Below are 18,300 nucleotides of genomic sequence, written 5' to 3' on the forward strand. Positions count from 1 at the left end.
AAGTACATGTGATTTTATGTGCCCGCGTACTTCTGAAGAAGGCAGTTATACAGCTGTTGAAACTATGGTCAATAGCTGGTAAGAAACCTTTATATCTGCAACTGGTTGGTTGCTTTTCTCAAATCATTCATTTCTAGAACTTCATTCGTGTTTCTCTTCTAGTTTTGGTTTTTAGGCTTATATTTATTGCACCGCATGTTTGGAACAGGGGTAATTTGTTTTAAAATCTTATTCATGTTCCTAGCTGACTTGTGTTCCTAAGTAATTAAAACGCGTCACTTGTTCTAACATAGCGTCCCAGATTAGCATTTTGGTTCTAACAATATACTAGCTGAGGATGGCCATGTTTTGTCTACTTGAGTAACATGTATACTGCTCTTTACAGATCTTCAGTATTCTTCATAATATTCTGATCATCAGGAAATAACATCGTCTCAAGCCTAAAATTTAGTGCAATACAAATTCCTCCGTTAATTTTATATATCCATTCTTTAATTAGAACGTCGATATAAAAAGTAAACAAAATAGGAAACAAGCTACAACTGTGCTTCACACTGTGGTTTCTTATGTACACATTTTAATACTTTAATCAGCTGCTTCGGATGTCCTCCTGAAGTCATGATTTCCTATAATTTTTCTCTGCTTACTTTGTCGAATCGTAATCAATAAAAGCTACATGAGATTCACTGTTTATTCCCTTCTCTTTTCTATAAACTGCTTAACACTCGGACGGCCAGATTTTGCCTGCCCCCTCGAACGCCCAGAGGGATCATTTGACCCCTACGATTTAAAAAAGTTTTCTGAACTATTAATTCGAAATTTTAAGCATTTATTATATTTTAATGTTTACAAGATTTATGGACATTTCAGATACAGAGTTATGAATAAAAAGAACAGGCACAAACTGTACTATTTATCGACAGATAAATAAATTTCCCTGGTAACACCCAAACAAGTGTAAGTAAATGACAGGCTTTTCTTTATTCTAAATTAATAAAAAAAATTGAACTTTTCATGTATACAGAAATTTCAGTTACTTCACTGTTCTACACAGTTGACACAATTGTATTCAGTTTCCTTTGTACATTTTCCACAAACCATCTTCTTACAAACACTACACTTGGAAATAGTTTTATTACATTTGCAGAATTTGAGAACTTGATATTTACGGCGCTTCTGTGGCATATCGTCTTCATCTTCATTTTCATTTTTTTTTTTCATACTTGTCTGTGTTCATACGAGGAAAGCGACAATTCACGTACTCAGATGGTAATTCATTTGCAAGCTGCTGAATAAAACGTCTTCAGTTGATCTTCTTTCCAGTAATAGCCCTAAGTACTATATATGCATTTATTCCTGCTAGGTCAAGGATATTGTAGAAGGAGTGCACTGGCCGTCTTCTTGAGGAAGCCTTGACTGAATACTGCCTCGTCATTTTGTCTAGTATGTCAACCACAAATTTTGTTTTGTTGTAATAACATACAGGTTGCAGAGTTTTTCTCTAATTTGTATTTATGGTAACACTAGGATAAAGGAAATACGAATACATTAGTAGCACATTTTTTCCTTTCTTTCCTTGAGAGACTGTCAAGGAAGTATCATCATGTTTTAAAACTTTTATGGAATACAGAGTACTCTTCAAGGACTTCAGAGTAAGTGGTATTTCTCTTCTTGCTCTGTTTAATGTTCCTGTAATGAAGATTAATTTTTCTTTCAATATTTTGGCTAGTTTGAGTGAAGTGAAGTAACTGTCTGTATTGACATTTCTGCCTTTTCCCAGAAATGGTTCCATAAGACCCATCACTAGATAATCTGAAACTCTTTCGTGTTGGGATCGTGAAGCATCCTAACCAAGATAAGGTAAACCATTGAGTATGTACTTGCTTTCAACATCTACAGCTAACCAGTATTTCTGCCCTTACTTGTCAGGCTTCGAAGCTATGAATTGTGTGAATGGACACCTAGTTTTACTTAGAAAGAGCTGCTCGTCTGTTGTTATATCACTTACAGGATTGTAACACATTGTACAATTTTCTATGAATTTGTTCCAGGCAGCAAAAACCAATGCCAACTTATCATTCTGTGATCGTACAGAGCGTGTAGACTTCTCGCCGAACCTCAGGAATCTCATGATTTCACAGCATCGATTTCTATTCACGGTTTCCACACAAAATAATAGGCCCCAGGAATCTGACTATAAGCTTTGAAGGTCTATACTTCGGCAACCACTCACACTATGAACATCAATAACTGCAATAAATTATTTCAGTTCTTCCGTGGTCATTGACTAGCTGACATTTCCTAGTGCACTGTGTGCCTCTGGTATAGTACATTTCAAGATATGTTTGGTTATATGAACAAGTGCCAAGCACTTGATACAAGTTCATCACTTACATTTATCCAGACTGTTCCATCAGATGCAACTTCTTTATGTCTTTCACCAGACGAAGAAGCAGCAGTCACTTGTTCTACATTCCGCGTAACAGGATTATATCCTCTTCTGTTACATGATTCTTCTCGACCTAAAGAGCAGTAATAATAGAACAAATGTAAGAAAGCCATCATAAAATCTAAATTAAGTGAAGTGACATTATATGTAAATAAGAATATGATGATTATAAATTAGCAGCAATAATAATAATATACTTACTAGACTGTAAACTTCCATTATCTGTATCTAAAGGATCAGAATCATTAATATTAGATGATACATCTTCACTTAATGCGGTAAAAACTCTTCCTCTCAATCGTCAGAAAAAAGTTCGCCACCATCTGAATCACACTCCATAACTGTTTGTAACTCTGCAATAATCTCTTAACTCGTAAATACTCTTTCCGATTCATTTCAATCTTGAGCTCACTATCACCTTTGAAAGACTGATTCTTACAAGGGAATAACGAACAATGGTGAACCGAGTCCATTGTTATCATTTCATACGGCAGTAATATGAACGAAAGTAAATTATTGCACTACAGAGTAAAGTAGCTAAGGCTTGAGAATGCATCAGATAAATGTATGGCAAAACTACAAACAAAATTATAGCTTTTTTCTAAAGGGGTCAGTATGACCCCTATGGGCGTTAAAGGTAAAACTCGAAAAAAGAGATAATCAGTTATGCGAAATGCACTGTTTTATAATATAATGAAAGTGCATGCCAAAAAAATAAATGTCACGAAAGTGAATGTCGCTTGAATCATTCTTCAAAACTTAAATGCCGAAAAGGGTCATTTTGACCCGTCTGGACGTTCGAGTGTTAACTGAGGAAGTCGCATTTGTACAAGATTGTTTCTTTCTAAAATTATTTTGTTCTTGTAGTAATAGGACGTCTGTGATGACTCACACTCTTTTGATTAATATTACTGCATATAATTTATATCCTGTATACAAATCACTTAGCCCCCTCTAATTTTCACACCTGTTTGTAGCTCCTTTTCTAATTATAGGCATAAATTGGATACCGCCCATTTATCTTGGAACATGACATCCGCTTCAACACCTATTAATCGATCGAGATATCTCTGACTGAGTATTGGGCTCGCATATTTCCATAATTCTGCATTTACTCCACCTTATCCTGTAGCCCTCCTGTTCTTCACTCCTTTTAATGCTGTTTGTAATTCCTGTAGGTAATGGAATCTACATTTCCATAAAGAGGCTCTTAGTTTTCTTCTACTTTTTCTGGGTGGTGTTAGACCACAAACTCTATAACGTTGCATCCATAGTTCTCCTTCGATTATATTTATATTTGCTACATTCTTTCTTCACCGTCTATATGCTTAAACATCATTTGTCTTCCATGTGCATTCTCTTCACAGTACCTATAAATTTGTCCAAGATTCCTTACAACATTTTTCATTTCATTTTTTCCCTGTATATCCTTCTTGCTTCGTCCATTTATTGTTGTAACGCTTGTAGATGAGTTAATTTCTTGTCTGTTACTGTGTCTGCAATTTCTTCATTCCATATTCTTCCGGTATTTTGTTCTTATCTAACACTTCGTTAGCTAAATTTCTTACAGCTTTTGTAATGTCCTTCCATTCCTCATTAATATCTTCGCTAATTTCTTGTTCTTGTAGGTAAGCAGATAACCTTCCTTGATAAAGAGATATTATAGCCTACTCTCTTCTTATAATAAGTACATTTTAAACACTTCTTTATTTCCTTTTTCATTACTTCTCATTTTATGGCACGTTGTTAGGGAATGTATTTTTAAATTTTTTAGAACATTGTTCCAGGAAAAACATCGATCTGTTATTATAATTTATTTAATAAACACAGTCGTTATGACATGTAAGCTTTTTATTTTTGTTTTTAGATGAAGGGTTTAGATCTTCTAAGAATCATCGTGAGATTTACATTCCTTGACGACAGTAGGAATCGCTGGCGTAGAGTAGGTCCGTTTGTGCGGGCGTGGAGAACAGAGGGACCCGTTCCACCACATCTGAAAATAAAAATAAAAAACTTAAATCCGTTCACGACTTTGTTTGTTAAATAAGTGATAAATGTACTCCTGATATTTGCAAAAAGTTACCTGTTGATATACCACCTCCGCTAGAGACACAACCTTTTGTTTGCGATGACATCTTCCTATTGGTAATGACATAGTTAGCGATATATGTTTCCTTACACACCAAGTAAACCTAAGGAGTCTTTTTTTTATGAAGAATGTATTTGTCATCCTTAATTTGTTAAATGCTCCAAACCGTCTCCTGTACTTGTCAATTGTTATAAACATAACAGATATATAATAGAGAAAAATAGGCACTTCGTAAAATCTGCGCAGGATGTACACGAAAGGAACACGCTAGTAAGAAAGAGAGTGTTAATGGGACATTTACCGGACGGAAGATAGAAAAGGTAAGCGAGACTGATTTTAAAAGCATGGAACTAGCTCATTAAATACCAGTCTTCAACTTACGTCGCAGAATGTATTCGGTAAAGAGATTGGTGGAATAAAATATTCTATAAATGATTAAGAACTGAGATCGGTGTAACTAGCTGCTCTTAGAAATGATTTGATTCGCGAACCTGAAAATACAAGGTATCCGATCGTATACAAGCTAACAACATGTAATTTGAGCAGATGATGTTTGCCCAAGAATCACAGAGCTCGACGACTAGAAGTGTTGTGTACTTCTGTTGCAGCATAGTACTACCAGGAATAGCAGTAATTACAAAAGATGTTGTAAATAACACACAAATTGTGCTATAGAGTCTAAAACAAGTGGTTGTGGTCACCTGGTGTCAAAATCAGACACTGTCATAAAGTCCGAAAACCTGTATTCAATGAAATGCACGCAACTCTAGCTGCCACAACAGACCCTGAGGTAAGAGGGTAAGTAGTTATGTTCTGTAAGAAAAAGACAGTAAAATACAGGTTGTTCAAATGAGAAATCTGTTAGGAAAAGAAGAGTACGCTTTTAAGGACAGTTAACGAGAATTGTTTAATGCATAAAATTCAGAAATATTCAAAATGTTACGACAGGCGAGGAGGACAGGGGCCGACCTATAACTGACAGTATTAAAGAAAGCCGACAATTACGTCGGAGAATTCCGGAAACGGACTAACAGGGAACTAAAATGACGAGAGTGGTTGCAAGAACTCTACCCTCGAGGAATGAAGAAGACCAGCATTAAAGAAACCATACTTATGAGATACATAACAGTTGCAATAGATTTTTTTAGTAAATAAGAAGAAATACGTTACAAGAACGTAAAACTACAGCTAGTCAGCACAGTAAGGAGCCAGCACTGAATGATCGCAATACATATCTATTGCAGAAATTGCATCGATTTCTTATGATTTAAACTTAGCGTCCACATTATAAATGGGGAGACATTATGCAAAAATGTGGCCTGTGATATTACTTCCGATTCACGTCTCATTTCCATACAGCTCCCATCGTGTTTGATTCGTCGCCAGGACATAAGTCAGTTTCTTGCCTCGTGGAGGACGCCCAAAATCTCGACCGCCACATCGGCCCTCGGTCGTTTTTCTGGGCGCCTGGTGCACCGCCGCCCCTTCCGTTTGTCCTCAGCGGAGAGAGCGGGCGGGCACTTTGTCAAAGCCCGCTGCGCTGCCTGGGCTGGCCGCGTGCCGCGCCGGCACCGTTTTCTGCTGTTGCTGCCGTTGCGGATGACATATTTCCTTGTGGCGCACAGCTATTAGTGCTGTTTTCCTTCTCGTTATATTTCGTCATCTTCCGACACACTGTTGCAAGTTGACAGGCATTTATTTCTTTAAACTGTAGTGTATATTATGATGCGGAAAATTCACTTCATGTCACACGTTCACGTCGCCGTATATACTACCGGTTGTTTGAGCTAGACCCTCCTATCGATCGTAGTGTACCACCGGTGCCTCACGCTGTCAATTATGATACAAGAAATACGCTCACGTATGATGTATTACCTATCACACAGGCGCAACGAACAGTCGTACATCCAGTTTTTCAACGACAGGGCTTTCTGGACAAACATCGCAAATCGGTGATTAATGTAATGTTCAATAATCACAAAAGGAGAATGTATACTTGAGAAAGGCCTGGAGTTACGGGAAGATTTCAGTTAGATTACATCATGGTCACACACAGATACCGAAATCAGGTACTGGATTCTAAGATGTTCCAAGGAGCAGCTACAGGCACAGGTCTCAATGTGACAGTGATGAAGTTTAAGAGGCTAGTCAGGAGCAGTCAGCACGCAAAGCAGTGAGATACAGGAGTACCAAAGAATGAAGAGATGCGCTTGAAGTTCTCAAAGGCTGTAGATACTGTGATAAGAAATAGCTCAGAAGGCAGTTCAGGTGAAGAGGAATGGACATCTCTAAAAAGCGTAAACAAAGAAGTTGGGGAAAAAAACATAAATGCAAAGAAGGTAACTACGAGGAAACCGTGGGTAACGGAAGAATAACTTCAGTTGATCGATGAGAGAGGGCAGTATGCCCGCATCTCGTGGTCGTGCGGTAGCGTTCTCGCTTCCCACGCCCGGGTTCCCGGGTTCGATTCCCGGCGGGGTCAGGGATTTTCTCTGCCTCGTGATGGCTGGGTGTTGTGTGCTGTCCTTAGGTTAGTTAGGTTTAAGTAGTTCTAAGTTCTATGGGACTGATGACCATAGATGTTAAGTCCCATAGTGCTCAGAGCCATTTAGAGAGGGCAGTACAAAAATGTTCACGGAAACACAGGAACACGGAAATATAAGCGGCTTAGGAACGAAATAAATGAAAATGAAGTTCAGGTCAAAAGCCTACATGAAAAATTTAAAAATCTAAAAAGAAATGTGTATCGGAAGGGCTGACTCAGAACATAGAAAAGGCAAAACAACCTTCGATTAAATTAAAAGCAAGGGTGGTAACATTAAGAGTGCAATGGGAATTCCAGGGTTAAATGCAGGAGAGAGCGGATAGGTGGAAAGAATAAATATCTCTAAGACGGGAATGGCTTTTCTGATGACGTGATAGAAGAAACAGTCCAGTACAAGAATCAGAATTTAAAAGAGCTTTCGAATACTTAATATCCACTAAGACAGAAGGAATATACACTCCTGGAAATGGAAAAAAGAACACATTGACACCGGTGTGTCAGACCCACCATACTTGCTCCGGACACTGCGAGAGGGCTGTACAAGCAATGATCACACGCACGGCACAGCGGACACACCAGGAACCGCGGTGTTGGCCGTCGAATGGCGCTAGCTGCGCAGCATTTGTGCACCGCCGCCGTCAGTGTCAGCCAGTTTGCCGTGGCATACGGAGCTCCATCGCAGTCTTTAACATTGGTAGCACGCCGCGACAGCGTGGACGTGAACCGTATGTGCAGTTGACGGACTTTGAGCGAGGGCGTATAGTGGGCATGCGGGAGGCCGGGTGGACGTACCGCCGAATTGCTCAACACGTGGGGCGTGAGGTCTCCACAGTACATCGATGTTGTCGCCAGTGGTCAGCGGAAGGTGCACGTGCCCGTCGACCTGGGACCGGACCGCAGCGACGCACGGATGCACGCCAAGACCGTAGGATCCTACGCAGTGCCGTAGGGGACCGCACCGCCACTTCCCAGCAAATTAGGGACACTGTTGCTCCTGGGGTTATCGGCGAGGACCATTCGCAACCGTCTCCATGAAGCTGGGCTACGGTCCCGCATACCGTTAGGCCGTCTTCCGCTCACGCCCCAACATCGTGCAGCCCGCCTCCAGTGGTGTCGCGACAGGCGTGAATGGAGGGACGAATGGAGACGTGTCGTCTTCAGCGATGAGAGTCGCTTCTGCCTTGGTGCCAATGATGGTCGTATGCGTGTTTGGCGCCGTGCAGGTGAGCGCCACAATCAGGACTGCATACGACCGAGGCACACAGGGCCAACACCCGGCATCATGGTGTGGGGAGCGATCTCCTACACTGGCCGTACACCACTGGTGATCGTCGAGGGGACACTGAATAGTGCACGGTACATCCAAACCGTCATCGAACCCATCGTTCTACCATTCCTAGACAGGCAAGGGAACTTGATGTTCCAACAGGACAATGCACGTCCGCATGTATCCCGTGCCACCCAACGTGCTCTAGAAGGTGTAAGTCAACTACCCTGGCCAGCAAGATCTCCGGATCTGTCCCCCATTGAGCATGTTTGGGACTTGATGAAGCGTCGTCTCACGCGGTCTGCACGTCCAGCACGAACGCTGGTCCAACTGAGGCGCCAGGTGGAAACGGCATGGCAAGCCGTTCCACAGGACTACATCCAGCATCTCTACGATCGTCTCCATGAGAGAATAGCAGCCTGCATTGCTGCGAAAGGTGGATATACACTGTACTAGTGCCGACATTGTGCATGCTCTGTTGCCTGTGTCTATGTGCCTGTGGTTCTGTCAGTGTGATCATGTGATGTATCTGACCCCAGGAATGTGTCAATAAAGTTTCCCCTTCCTGGGACAATGAATTCACGGTGTTCTTATTTCAATTTCCAGGAGTGTATAACATTCCATCAGACATCCTAAAACCATTTGGGGAAGTGGCATCAAAACGACTATTCACGTTGGTGTGTAGGATGTATGAGTCTGGCGATATATCATCTGACTTTCGGAAGAATATAGTGCACACAATTCCGGAGACTGCAAGAGCTGACAAGTGCGAGAATTATCGCACAATCAGCTTAACAGCGCAAGCATCTAGGTTTCTGATAAGAATAATATACAGGAGAATGGAAAAGAAAATTGAGAATGTGTTAGACGACAATCAGTTTCGCTTTAAGAAAGGTAAAGGCATCGGATGCAGATCAGGTCTTGTACTTGAAAATGGAAGCAAGACAAAAAAATCAAGATACGTTCATAGGATCTATCGACATGGAAAAAGCATTCGACAGTGTCAAATAGTGCAAAATATTTGAAGTTCTGAGGAAAGTAGGGGTAAGCTATAGGGAGAGACGGGTAATATTGAACGTGTACAAGCGCCAACAGGGAGTAATAAGGGTGACAGAACAAGAAAAAAGTGCTCGAATTAAAAAGAAGTGTAAGACAGGGATGCAGTTTTCACCCCTACTGTTCAATCTGCACATCGAATAAGCAATGACGGAAATAAATGAAAGGTTCAAGAGTGGAATTAAAATTCAAGGAGAAGGTATATCAATGATAAGCTCCGCTGATGACATTGCCATCCTCGTGAAAGTGAAGAAGAATTACAAGATCAGCTAAGTGGAATGAACAACCTAATGAGTACAGAATCGCGACTGAGAGTTAATTGATGGAAGATGAAAGTAATTAGAAGTAGCAGAAATAAGAACACCGAGAATCTTGACATCAGGATCGATGGTCACAAAGTAAATGACGTTAAGGGATTGTGCTGCCGAAGTAGCAAACTAAACCGTGACGGGCGGAGAAAGGCGGACATAAAAAGTAGACCAGCACTGGTCAAAACGGCTTTCCTGTCCAAGAGAAGTCTACTAGTATCAAGCATAGGATTAATTTGAGGAATAAATTCCTGAGAATGTTTGTTTGCAGCACAGTATTGTATGGTGGTGAAGAATGGACCATAGGAAAACCGGAACAGAAGAGAATCGAGGCATTTGAGATGTGGTGCTACAGACGAATGTTGAAAATTAGGTGGACTGATAAGGTAACGAATGAGGAGATTCTGCACAGAATCAGAAAGGAATATATGGAAAACACTGACAAGAAGAAGGGACAGGATGATAGAACATTTGTTAAGACATAAGGGAATAAGTTTCATGTCACTAGAGGGAGCGGTAGAGGGTAAAAACGGCAGAGGAATACAGAGTTTGGAATGCATCCAGCAAATAATTGAGGACTACTCTGAGATGAAGAGGTTGGCACAGGAGAGGCATTCGTGGCGGGCCGCATCAAACCAAACCAGTCAGAAGTTTATAAAATTATTTTTTATTATCTCTCGTATTTTAAAAGAAACTTCTTTCAAAATGAAAGATCAGTATATTAAAAAGATGGCCTAGGGGTTATGAATACGACCACCGCACCACGGTGAGAAACAGAAAAAGCAGCGCCGTAAGATGCAGGGTACCACTAAAATAGGCTCACCACACGACTGCGAAAAACAGAATTCTGGGCGCAGGCGTGAACGTGTTGAATAGGGATGTAACCAAAGTAAAGGCGAAAGCTGACATGTAGGAATATATCCGATAACAGAAGTACAAACGCTCCGGTAAACATGGTTAGTACGAATGTATTTGAAATGTAAATTCTTCGATGAAGTACACTTTTAACCTGAGCTCAAAGATCACTCGTAGTACATGTACGGGAACTGTCGTATCCATGGTAGGGCAGCGATACATTTTCTTGCCGATTAATATGATCCAGAATGAATAGGTCGAACAGAAGCTGCACCTTGGTTCCATGATCACCATATTCCCGTCACCAGGGTTTTTCTCTCTGAGGTCATCTCAAAAGTGAAGTTTAGAGAAATCCAACTGATGCAATTAAAGAATTGGAGCAGGGAATTAGTCTTGGTGCAGTGGTGTTTGAAAGAAACCTTAAGTCAATCCAGAGACGAGTGCAGTTTTGTATTCAGACGTGACAACAACATGTCGCGCATCGTTAACGGATACGAGTGTACAGTAATTCGTAACAGGGAGCATTCTACAGCAGTATTGTATTTATGGTTAATGTAAGACTTGCGTGAAATTTGAACCCGGTATGACGGGACTTATTTAAATTTCAAATACGTTTATATTAACTAAGACCATATTTCTTAGTGAAGTCGGTAGCAACTTGTAATCACGCATTCGCTCTTATCTCGCGAACACTTTGTTTGCACACACGTTACGCGATAGTTTTTGCTTCCATAATCATATATTTTCAGCCATTCTAGTTAATTTTGATACATCCAGCATTACATTTATATGAACTTCAAACCTTAAGAGTGCCTTTTCCTAATGTAATTCCTAAAAAAAACGCATAAATTAATTCGACTAGGTTCCAATATCCTGTTTTACTTATGTTGATGTTCATCTTATGCACTGTTTTCAATACAAAAACCATTCCGTTCATCTGCTCTTTGGCACCTTGTCACGGTCTGCTTGGCTGCCGCCGTCGGAGGTTCGAGTCCTCCATCGAGCATAGGTGTGGGTGTTGTCCTTAGCGTAAGTTAGTTTAAGTCAGATTAAGTAGTGTGTAAGCTCAGGGACCGATGACGTCACCAGTTTGGTCCCATAAGAACTTACCACAGATTTCCAAATTTTCCATCTGGTGTTTCACGTCCATTGCATGTGTGACAGACTGACAGTATCAAGTTTCAAAATGTTTATTTTTTGTCAGTAAAGTTATTTCTTTAACTCACGGAATGTTATAATGGGTGATTTTTTCTAATTAATTAATTCAACGCAACCTTTTCTCGCCGTATCTTCTACTTGGCTACTTACATGTATCAACAATGATGATAGTTATAGCAAATCGCTTGAACAAATATTGAAATTCTCAGTGATTATTATGGAACAAAATTTGTTTAAGCTTTGAATGTAGGCAATGGTTATTTCAAAGATCTAACACGTAATTTTCGACACTAAATAGATATACAACATTAATATGAGTAACGATTAGAATAAAGATTATATCTACGACAGGATTAGCGTAAAACAACTAACGTAAGATAAAACGAAACTTCCGTAAGCAGTTATTTTGTACGTTCCGTACTACTGGACATACTAGTTGCTGCAATCAGAGGTATCATCGACAAATGCAGCGATGTAGGAAGTGGGGCATTACGCCACTTGGCTCATGTGCGTGTGAAAGGATCATATCGCACCGAGATTGCGCTGTTGAGCCTGATATTAGGGCCGTTTCACGACGAACCGATATAGCACGCCGATATAACGTGCTTGTTCGATCATTTCAGTGAAAGGTCGCTGACTTGGTATTGGTCTGCATCTCAAGGTCACTTTGGTATATTTCCAGTTTCTGTCATCTTTCTGTGATTGCTCAGACACACAAATTTGGAATCAGTGGCACTCCACACACTCATTTATGTTTCTGTTCATCGCAACACTCATTTATTTCTGAATGAGCCGATTACGATGATTCCCCATTCCAATGGACTCTGTATTGTCCTTGCTCTTAAAAGAACATTTAGTCCTTGTTGTTGGAAAATTACCTGGGTTAATGCAAAAGCTCCCTTTTTAGAGCTGTGGCGCTGCAACTACGAAGGTATCGAACAGTTAATTATTACGTTTTCTCCACAGCCGTCTTCAGATCCACTTTGACCATAGCTAACATGAAAACAATTTCACACAAAAGTCACACCTGTTTCAAAGCTAAATTGACGTTTTTGGTCATATTGTACCATTTCCACGCTGGTGAGGAAGAATCACGCCATCTCTTTTACGATCCAGGGTTGAACGATGACAGACGAAATGGAGAATTTCTTTTTGAAATTGCTGTGACTGGTCCAAACAATTAATTATTTTAAAAACTAGTGAGTATGCTCGTATATAGAACGACGGAATTGTTGTTCTTTCCAAAATAATATGAAAACAGCAGATATCCACAGTTTGGGACTAATCTGTTTGGTTTTCAGTATAAAATAACTTCCCAAAAAATATCTTACTTTTGAACTATGTAGTATTTACGCTTTCTTAGGCCAACAGCAAAGAATTTCCAAGATCGCCAGAATACTACATATGCCCTTCATACCGGCTCTTGGACTTCGTAGATATGAATCGGTGGAAATGTGAATACTTCTTCCCATTAGTGCGTTGTGATTCGTCATTGCCAACCTTGAATATCAAACAATACTGCGTGTAATAACGTTATAGTAAGGATTCCTGTATGCAACGAATTGTTTAGCTCTTAGATAATTTTGTAACTTAAGAATACTTGCTGAAGTATCAGTATTGAACATGTGACTATATAAGGTGATTTTAGATTCAGTTTCACTTACACGAAATATTTAACCGTCCCTTGTTTCTCTTGTCACTTCTGATACTGGCTATAGCAGCCATTGTCGGTATGAACCTTTAGCAGATGAATTGTTCCCGAAGTGTGTGAAAGAGGCATACCCTGCTTGTTGTTCAAACGCAGCGGTCGATATTTCGGATAGTTTACGTTATTTTCAACTGGTTTACAAGCGTGATGCGCTATGTCTCGCAACACGGTCTGAAAACGTAGAATTTCTGTAACAGGGTATAACACACGTAATAATTCTACAATACGGTCTTCGACTATGGACATATACCTTTTGGTCATGTTCTTTTATGAATGGTGATGCAGATCCAAAGAAATCGATTTGCTGAGATTGAACAAGATAATCCGAAGAGTATAATGCACTAAATTGTGACTAAAGATATGTTATTACACGTGTTCGTGATCAAAGACACTGAACCACTTACGCAAGCGAGCAGCTGTGTACTACATGCCTAACAGGAGTACTTTTTTACAGACTTCAACAGCAAAACAGCGAAATCATCTCTGGAGAACAGACTCTAAAGCAGTTAATTACATTAACAACGAAAAGTATTTACGTAATTTCATAAAGTTGTTTCATCCACAATATATCAATGTTAAACGTCCATGTCACTCCGGATGGGCACTACCTCCCTTCAATATGAAGCAGGAATATCACTAATAGCTACCGCTGCTTTTATTAATAGGACTCTGAGTGGCGTCAGTGCTCAAAGTATTCGAACCTCACTGTGTATCGTAACTGACCTTATAGCGATGGAAACATTGCAGTTTTCTGATGGACTGACTTCCCGTAATGCCATTTGTGTATCAACAGGTGATTACGTCATAATCCGAAGAGTATAATGCACTAAATTGTGACGCCTCTCCAGATGCAATCAAAAAATTATTCACCTCTATAGCATATCCTCGCTACTTGCATTGTGACCTCTGTCTCATTCAGCCTTGTTTAATGTTTAACCAGAAAAGCATTTAACGAATAAAAGCGGTTCAGACAGCTGTTTTAGGTAACAAAAACTATGTATGTAGTCCCAGAAATTTAGAGCTTGTTTTAGAAAAAATTCAAAACTTGTTCATATCATTAGCACAACTTGACATCAGTACAATTTCCGTGTATTGTAAGCTAATTTTTTTCGAAAATGCGAAACGTTTGTGAACATTTATTGGACTGGTAATGAAAGTTTTTTGGCTGAAACATCGACTATTTTTGTTTTAGTTTTCCTGTAGGTCAACGAAATGTTATCTAGGGGTTTCAGACATGCACTATTTGATCGAGAGTATCAGGACACCTGGCTGAAAATCACTTACAAGTTCGTGGCGCCCTCCATCGGTAATGCTGGAATTCAATATGGTGTTGGCCCACCCTTAGCCTCTATGACACCTAGCTCTCTCACAGGTATACGTTCAGTCAGGTGCTGGAAGGTTTCTAGTGGAATGGCAGCCCATTCTTCACCGAGTGCTGCACTGAGGAGAGGTATCGATGTCGGTCGGTGAGGCCTGGCACGAAGTCGGCGTTCCACAACATCACGAAGTTGTTCTCTGTGATTCAGATCAGGACTCTGTGCAGGTCAGTCTATTACAGGGATGTTATTGTAGTGTAATCATTCCGCCACAGGTCGTGCATTATGAACAGGTGTTCGATCGTGTTGAAAGATGCAATCGCCATCCCAAAATTGCTCTTCAACAGTGGAAAGCAAGAAGGTGCTTAAAACATCAAGGTAGGCCTGTGCTGCGATGGTGCCATGCAAAACAACGAGGGGTGCAAGCCCGCTCTATGAAAAACACGACCACACCTTAACACCACCGCCTCCGAATTTTACTATAGGCACTAAACACGCTGACAGATGACTTTTACCGGGCATTCGCCATTCCCACACCCTGCCATCCGATCGCCGCATCGTGTACCGTGATTCGTCACTCCACACAACGTTTTTCCATTGTTCAATCGTCCAACGCTCCTTACACCAACCGGGCCGTCGTTCGGCATTTACCGACGTGATGTGTGGCTTATGAAAAGCCGCTCGACCATGAAATCCAAGTTTTCTCACTTCCCGCCTACCTGACAAAGTATTTGCAGTGGATCCTGATTCTGTTTGGAATTCCTGTGTGATTGTCTGGATAGATGTCTGCCTATTACACATTACGACCCTCTCCAACTGTCGGCGGTCTCTGTCAGTCAAGAGACGAGGTCGGCCTGTACGCTTTTGCGCTGCACGTGTCTCTTCACGTTTCCACTTAACTACCACATCGGAAACAGTGGATCTAGGGATGTTCATGAGTGTGGAAGTCTCGCGTACAGACGTATGACACAAGTGACACCCAATCACCTGATCACGTTCGAAGTCCGTGAGTTCCGCGGAGCGCCCCATTCTGCTCTGTTACGATGTCTAATGACTACTGAGGTCGCTGATATGGATTACCTGGTAGTAGGTGGCAGCACAATGCACCTAATGTGAAAAATACATGTTTTTCGAGTGTCCGGATACTTTTGATCACATATTGTGGTACACCGAATGTAATGTGGTCAGGAAGGAATGGGTAACTGTGTCAGACTTGCTTGAGAGACACTAATGGAAACAAAATGAGACTTTGTTTACTGCATTATAAAGGGGGTTACACTGGGAGCCTGCAGGAGAGGCGGATTCATCCAGAATGCCAGCTCGATGGCCAACAAAAGGTGGGTGGCAAAGGCTGCGTATGAAACACTAGCGTGCAACACTCGCACACATTGCGACTCGTGGTTTAAGGGAATTTTGGTCTGCACACTGACTGCCTACCGCCATCAATTCAACACTGATCTGGACGGACGGAGCTAAGTGTAGGGACCATCCCGCGATTCCCCTAAATCGCTTCACGTGCACTACCTGTTTCCTTCGACCTCCTTACCGAGTCCGATTTTGTGCTCCGTCTCTGGCTTCGTTGTTAACATGTCGTGAACCCTTAATCTCCTTTCCTTTGTCCTTCAGGTAGTGTGACTTCTGACTTTTTATAGAAACTAAAGTACGTAACTTTTTAACAAGAAACGTAAAAAGAAAAAAAAGACAATTGTGTTGTAGGTGTCCACTTTCAGACTGACAAGTGATGTTGTGTACTGTAGAAAGTCTGTTCGATCCCTGGAATACGATTCTACAGGGTGTTTGATTATTAAAAGCACAAATGAGGGAGTGCAGGACAATGAAACAAGTAAGTGACCTTAAAAAAAATTTTACGTATCCATCTTCTGATGGGTACTAAGACAGCAGCTCTATATTTATGTCTAAAGGCAGTACCTTCTACTGTATGCATTATAACTGAAGTGCGCCCTAACAGGCCATGAAGGCCCAATGGTACTGACCGGTCGCCCAAAGGCGTCATTGGGTGCGGAGTTCGAGGTGCAGGTGGTCAGCAAAATTACAGACTAGTATCCTTAACATCTGTTTGGTTCAAAACCCTTGAAGATATTTCAAGTTCGTATACAATAAATTTCCTTCAGAGAGAAAATGCTTCTGTGAACAGACCACTCGGTTCTTGAAAACGTCGTTCGTGCGAAACTCAGCTTGCCTTTTCTCACATGATATCGTCCGAACTATAAGTAAAGGGCAACAGGCGGACTCCGTATTCATAGATTTCCGTAAAGCATTTCACACTGTGCCACACTGCAGACTGTTAACGCAGGTACAAGCATACGGAATAGGTTCCCAGATATGTGAGTGGCTCGAAGACTTCTTAAGTAACAGGACTCATTATGTTGTCCTCTACTGCGTGTGTTCATAGGAGATAAGGGTATCGTCTGGAGTGCCCCAGGAATGTGTGATCTGACCGGTGTTATTTTCTATGTACATAAATGATGTGGCAGACAGGGTGAGTACTCTTCGGCTGTTTACTGATGGTGCTGTGGTGTACTGAAAGGTATTGTTGAGTGACCGTACGAACATACAAGGTGAGACACACAAAATTTCTCGTTAGTGTGATGAGTGGAAGCTAACTTTAAACGTAGAAAAACGTAATTGAAAGCGGATGAATAGGAAAAACAAACCCATATGTTCGAATACAGCATTGATAGTGTGCTGCTGGACACAGTCATGTTGATTAAATATCTGCGAGTAACGTTGTAAATCTATATGCAATGGAACGTGCGTGTAAGGATTTTTAGCACGGAAGACGAATTGTTTAGTGCGAGAACTTTAGGAGAGTGTGGTTTATCTGTTAAGGAGACAGCATATAAGACAGTAGTGCGAACCACTGTTGAGTCCTGTTCGAATGTTTGAAATCCGCACGAGATCGGATTGAAGAAAGACATCAAAACAATTCAGAGGCGTGCTGCTAGATTTGTTAACGGGAGGTTCGAGCAACAGGCAAGTGTTGGGGAGATGTTCCGGGAAGTCAAACGGGAGTCATTGGGCGGAAGGCGACATTGAACGATTCCACTACCACCAACGTGGTCACGAAGATAAGATCTTAGAGATCAGGGCTCGCACGGAGGCACAGACAGTCGTTATTTCATCACCCTATTTGCGAGTGGAACGGGAAGAGGAATGACTATTAGTGGTACAGGGCACCCTCCGCCACGAACCATTCAGTGGCTTGTCAAGAATGTATGTAGATGTAGTTGTAGATGTACAAATAGAATAATGCATTATAAAACACAGTTCAGAACTTATTACGATGGAAAGACAAGTCCGGTACTATCGCACAAGACGATTAGCCCTTGAGTGGCTACTTAACTGCCCCAGCTGTTTAGTACTATTTACCTTCTGGCTTCACATTCACGCCCAACCTCACACACATGAAGTGTCAAATAAAAGTGGTCCGGACGAGTGGAAAAGAGTGGCCCTGAATGTATACATATAACCACTCCCCGTGACGTGCACACCACGAGTTCCAAACCAGTTCAGAGCGCAGTATGCGCT

General features: G+C 41.2%; 1 protein-coding gene across 1 annotated transcript in view; it reads left to right on the plus strand.

Moving 5' to 3' along the window:
• The window catches only part of LOC126088337 (uncharacterized), a 377,050-nt gene that overhangs the window by 88,320 nt on the left and 270,430 nt on the right, over positions 1–18,300 (plus strand). The gene's annotated exons all lie outside the window — the stretch shown is intronic.

The sequence above is a fragment of the Schistocerca cancellata genome, chromosome 6, assembly GCF_023864275.1.
Source record: "Schistocerca cancellata isolate TAMUIC-IGC-003103 chromosome 6, iqSchCanc2.1, whole genome shotgun sequence".
Lineage (NCBI taxonomy): Eukaryota > Metazoa > Arthropoda > Insecta > Orthoptera > Acrididae > Schistocerca > Schistocerca cancellata.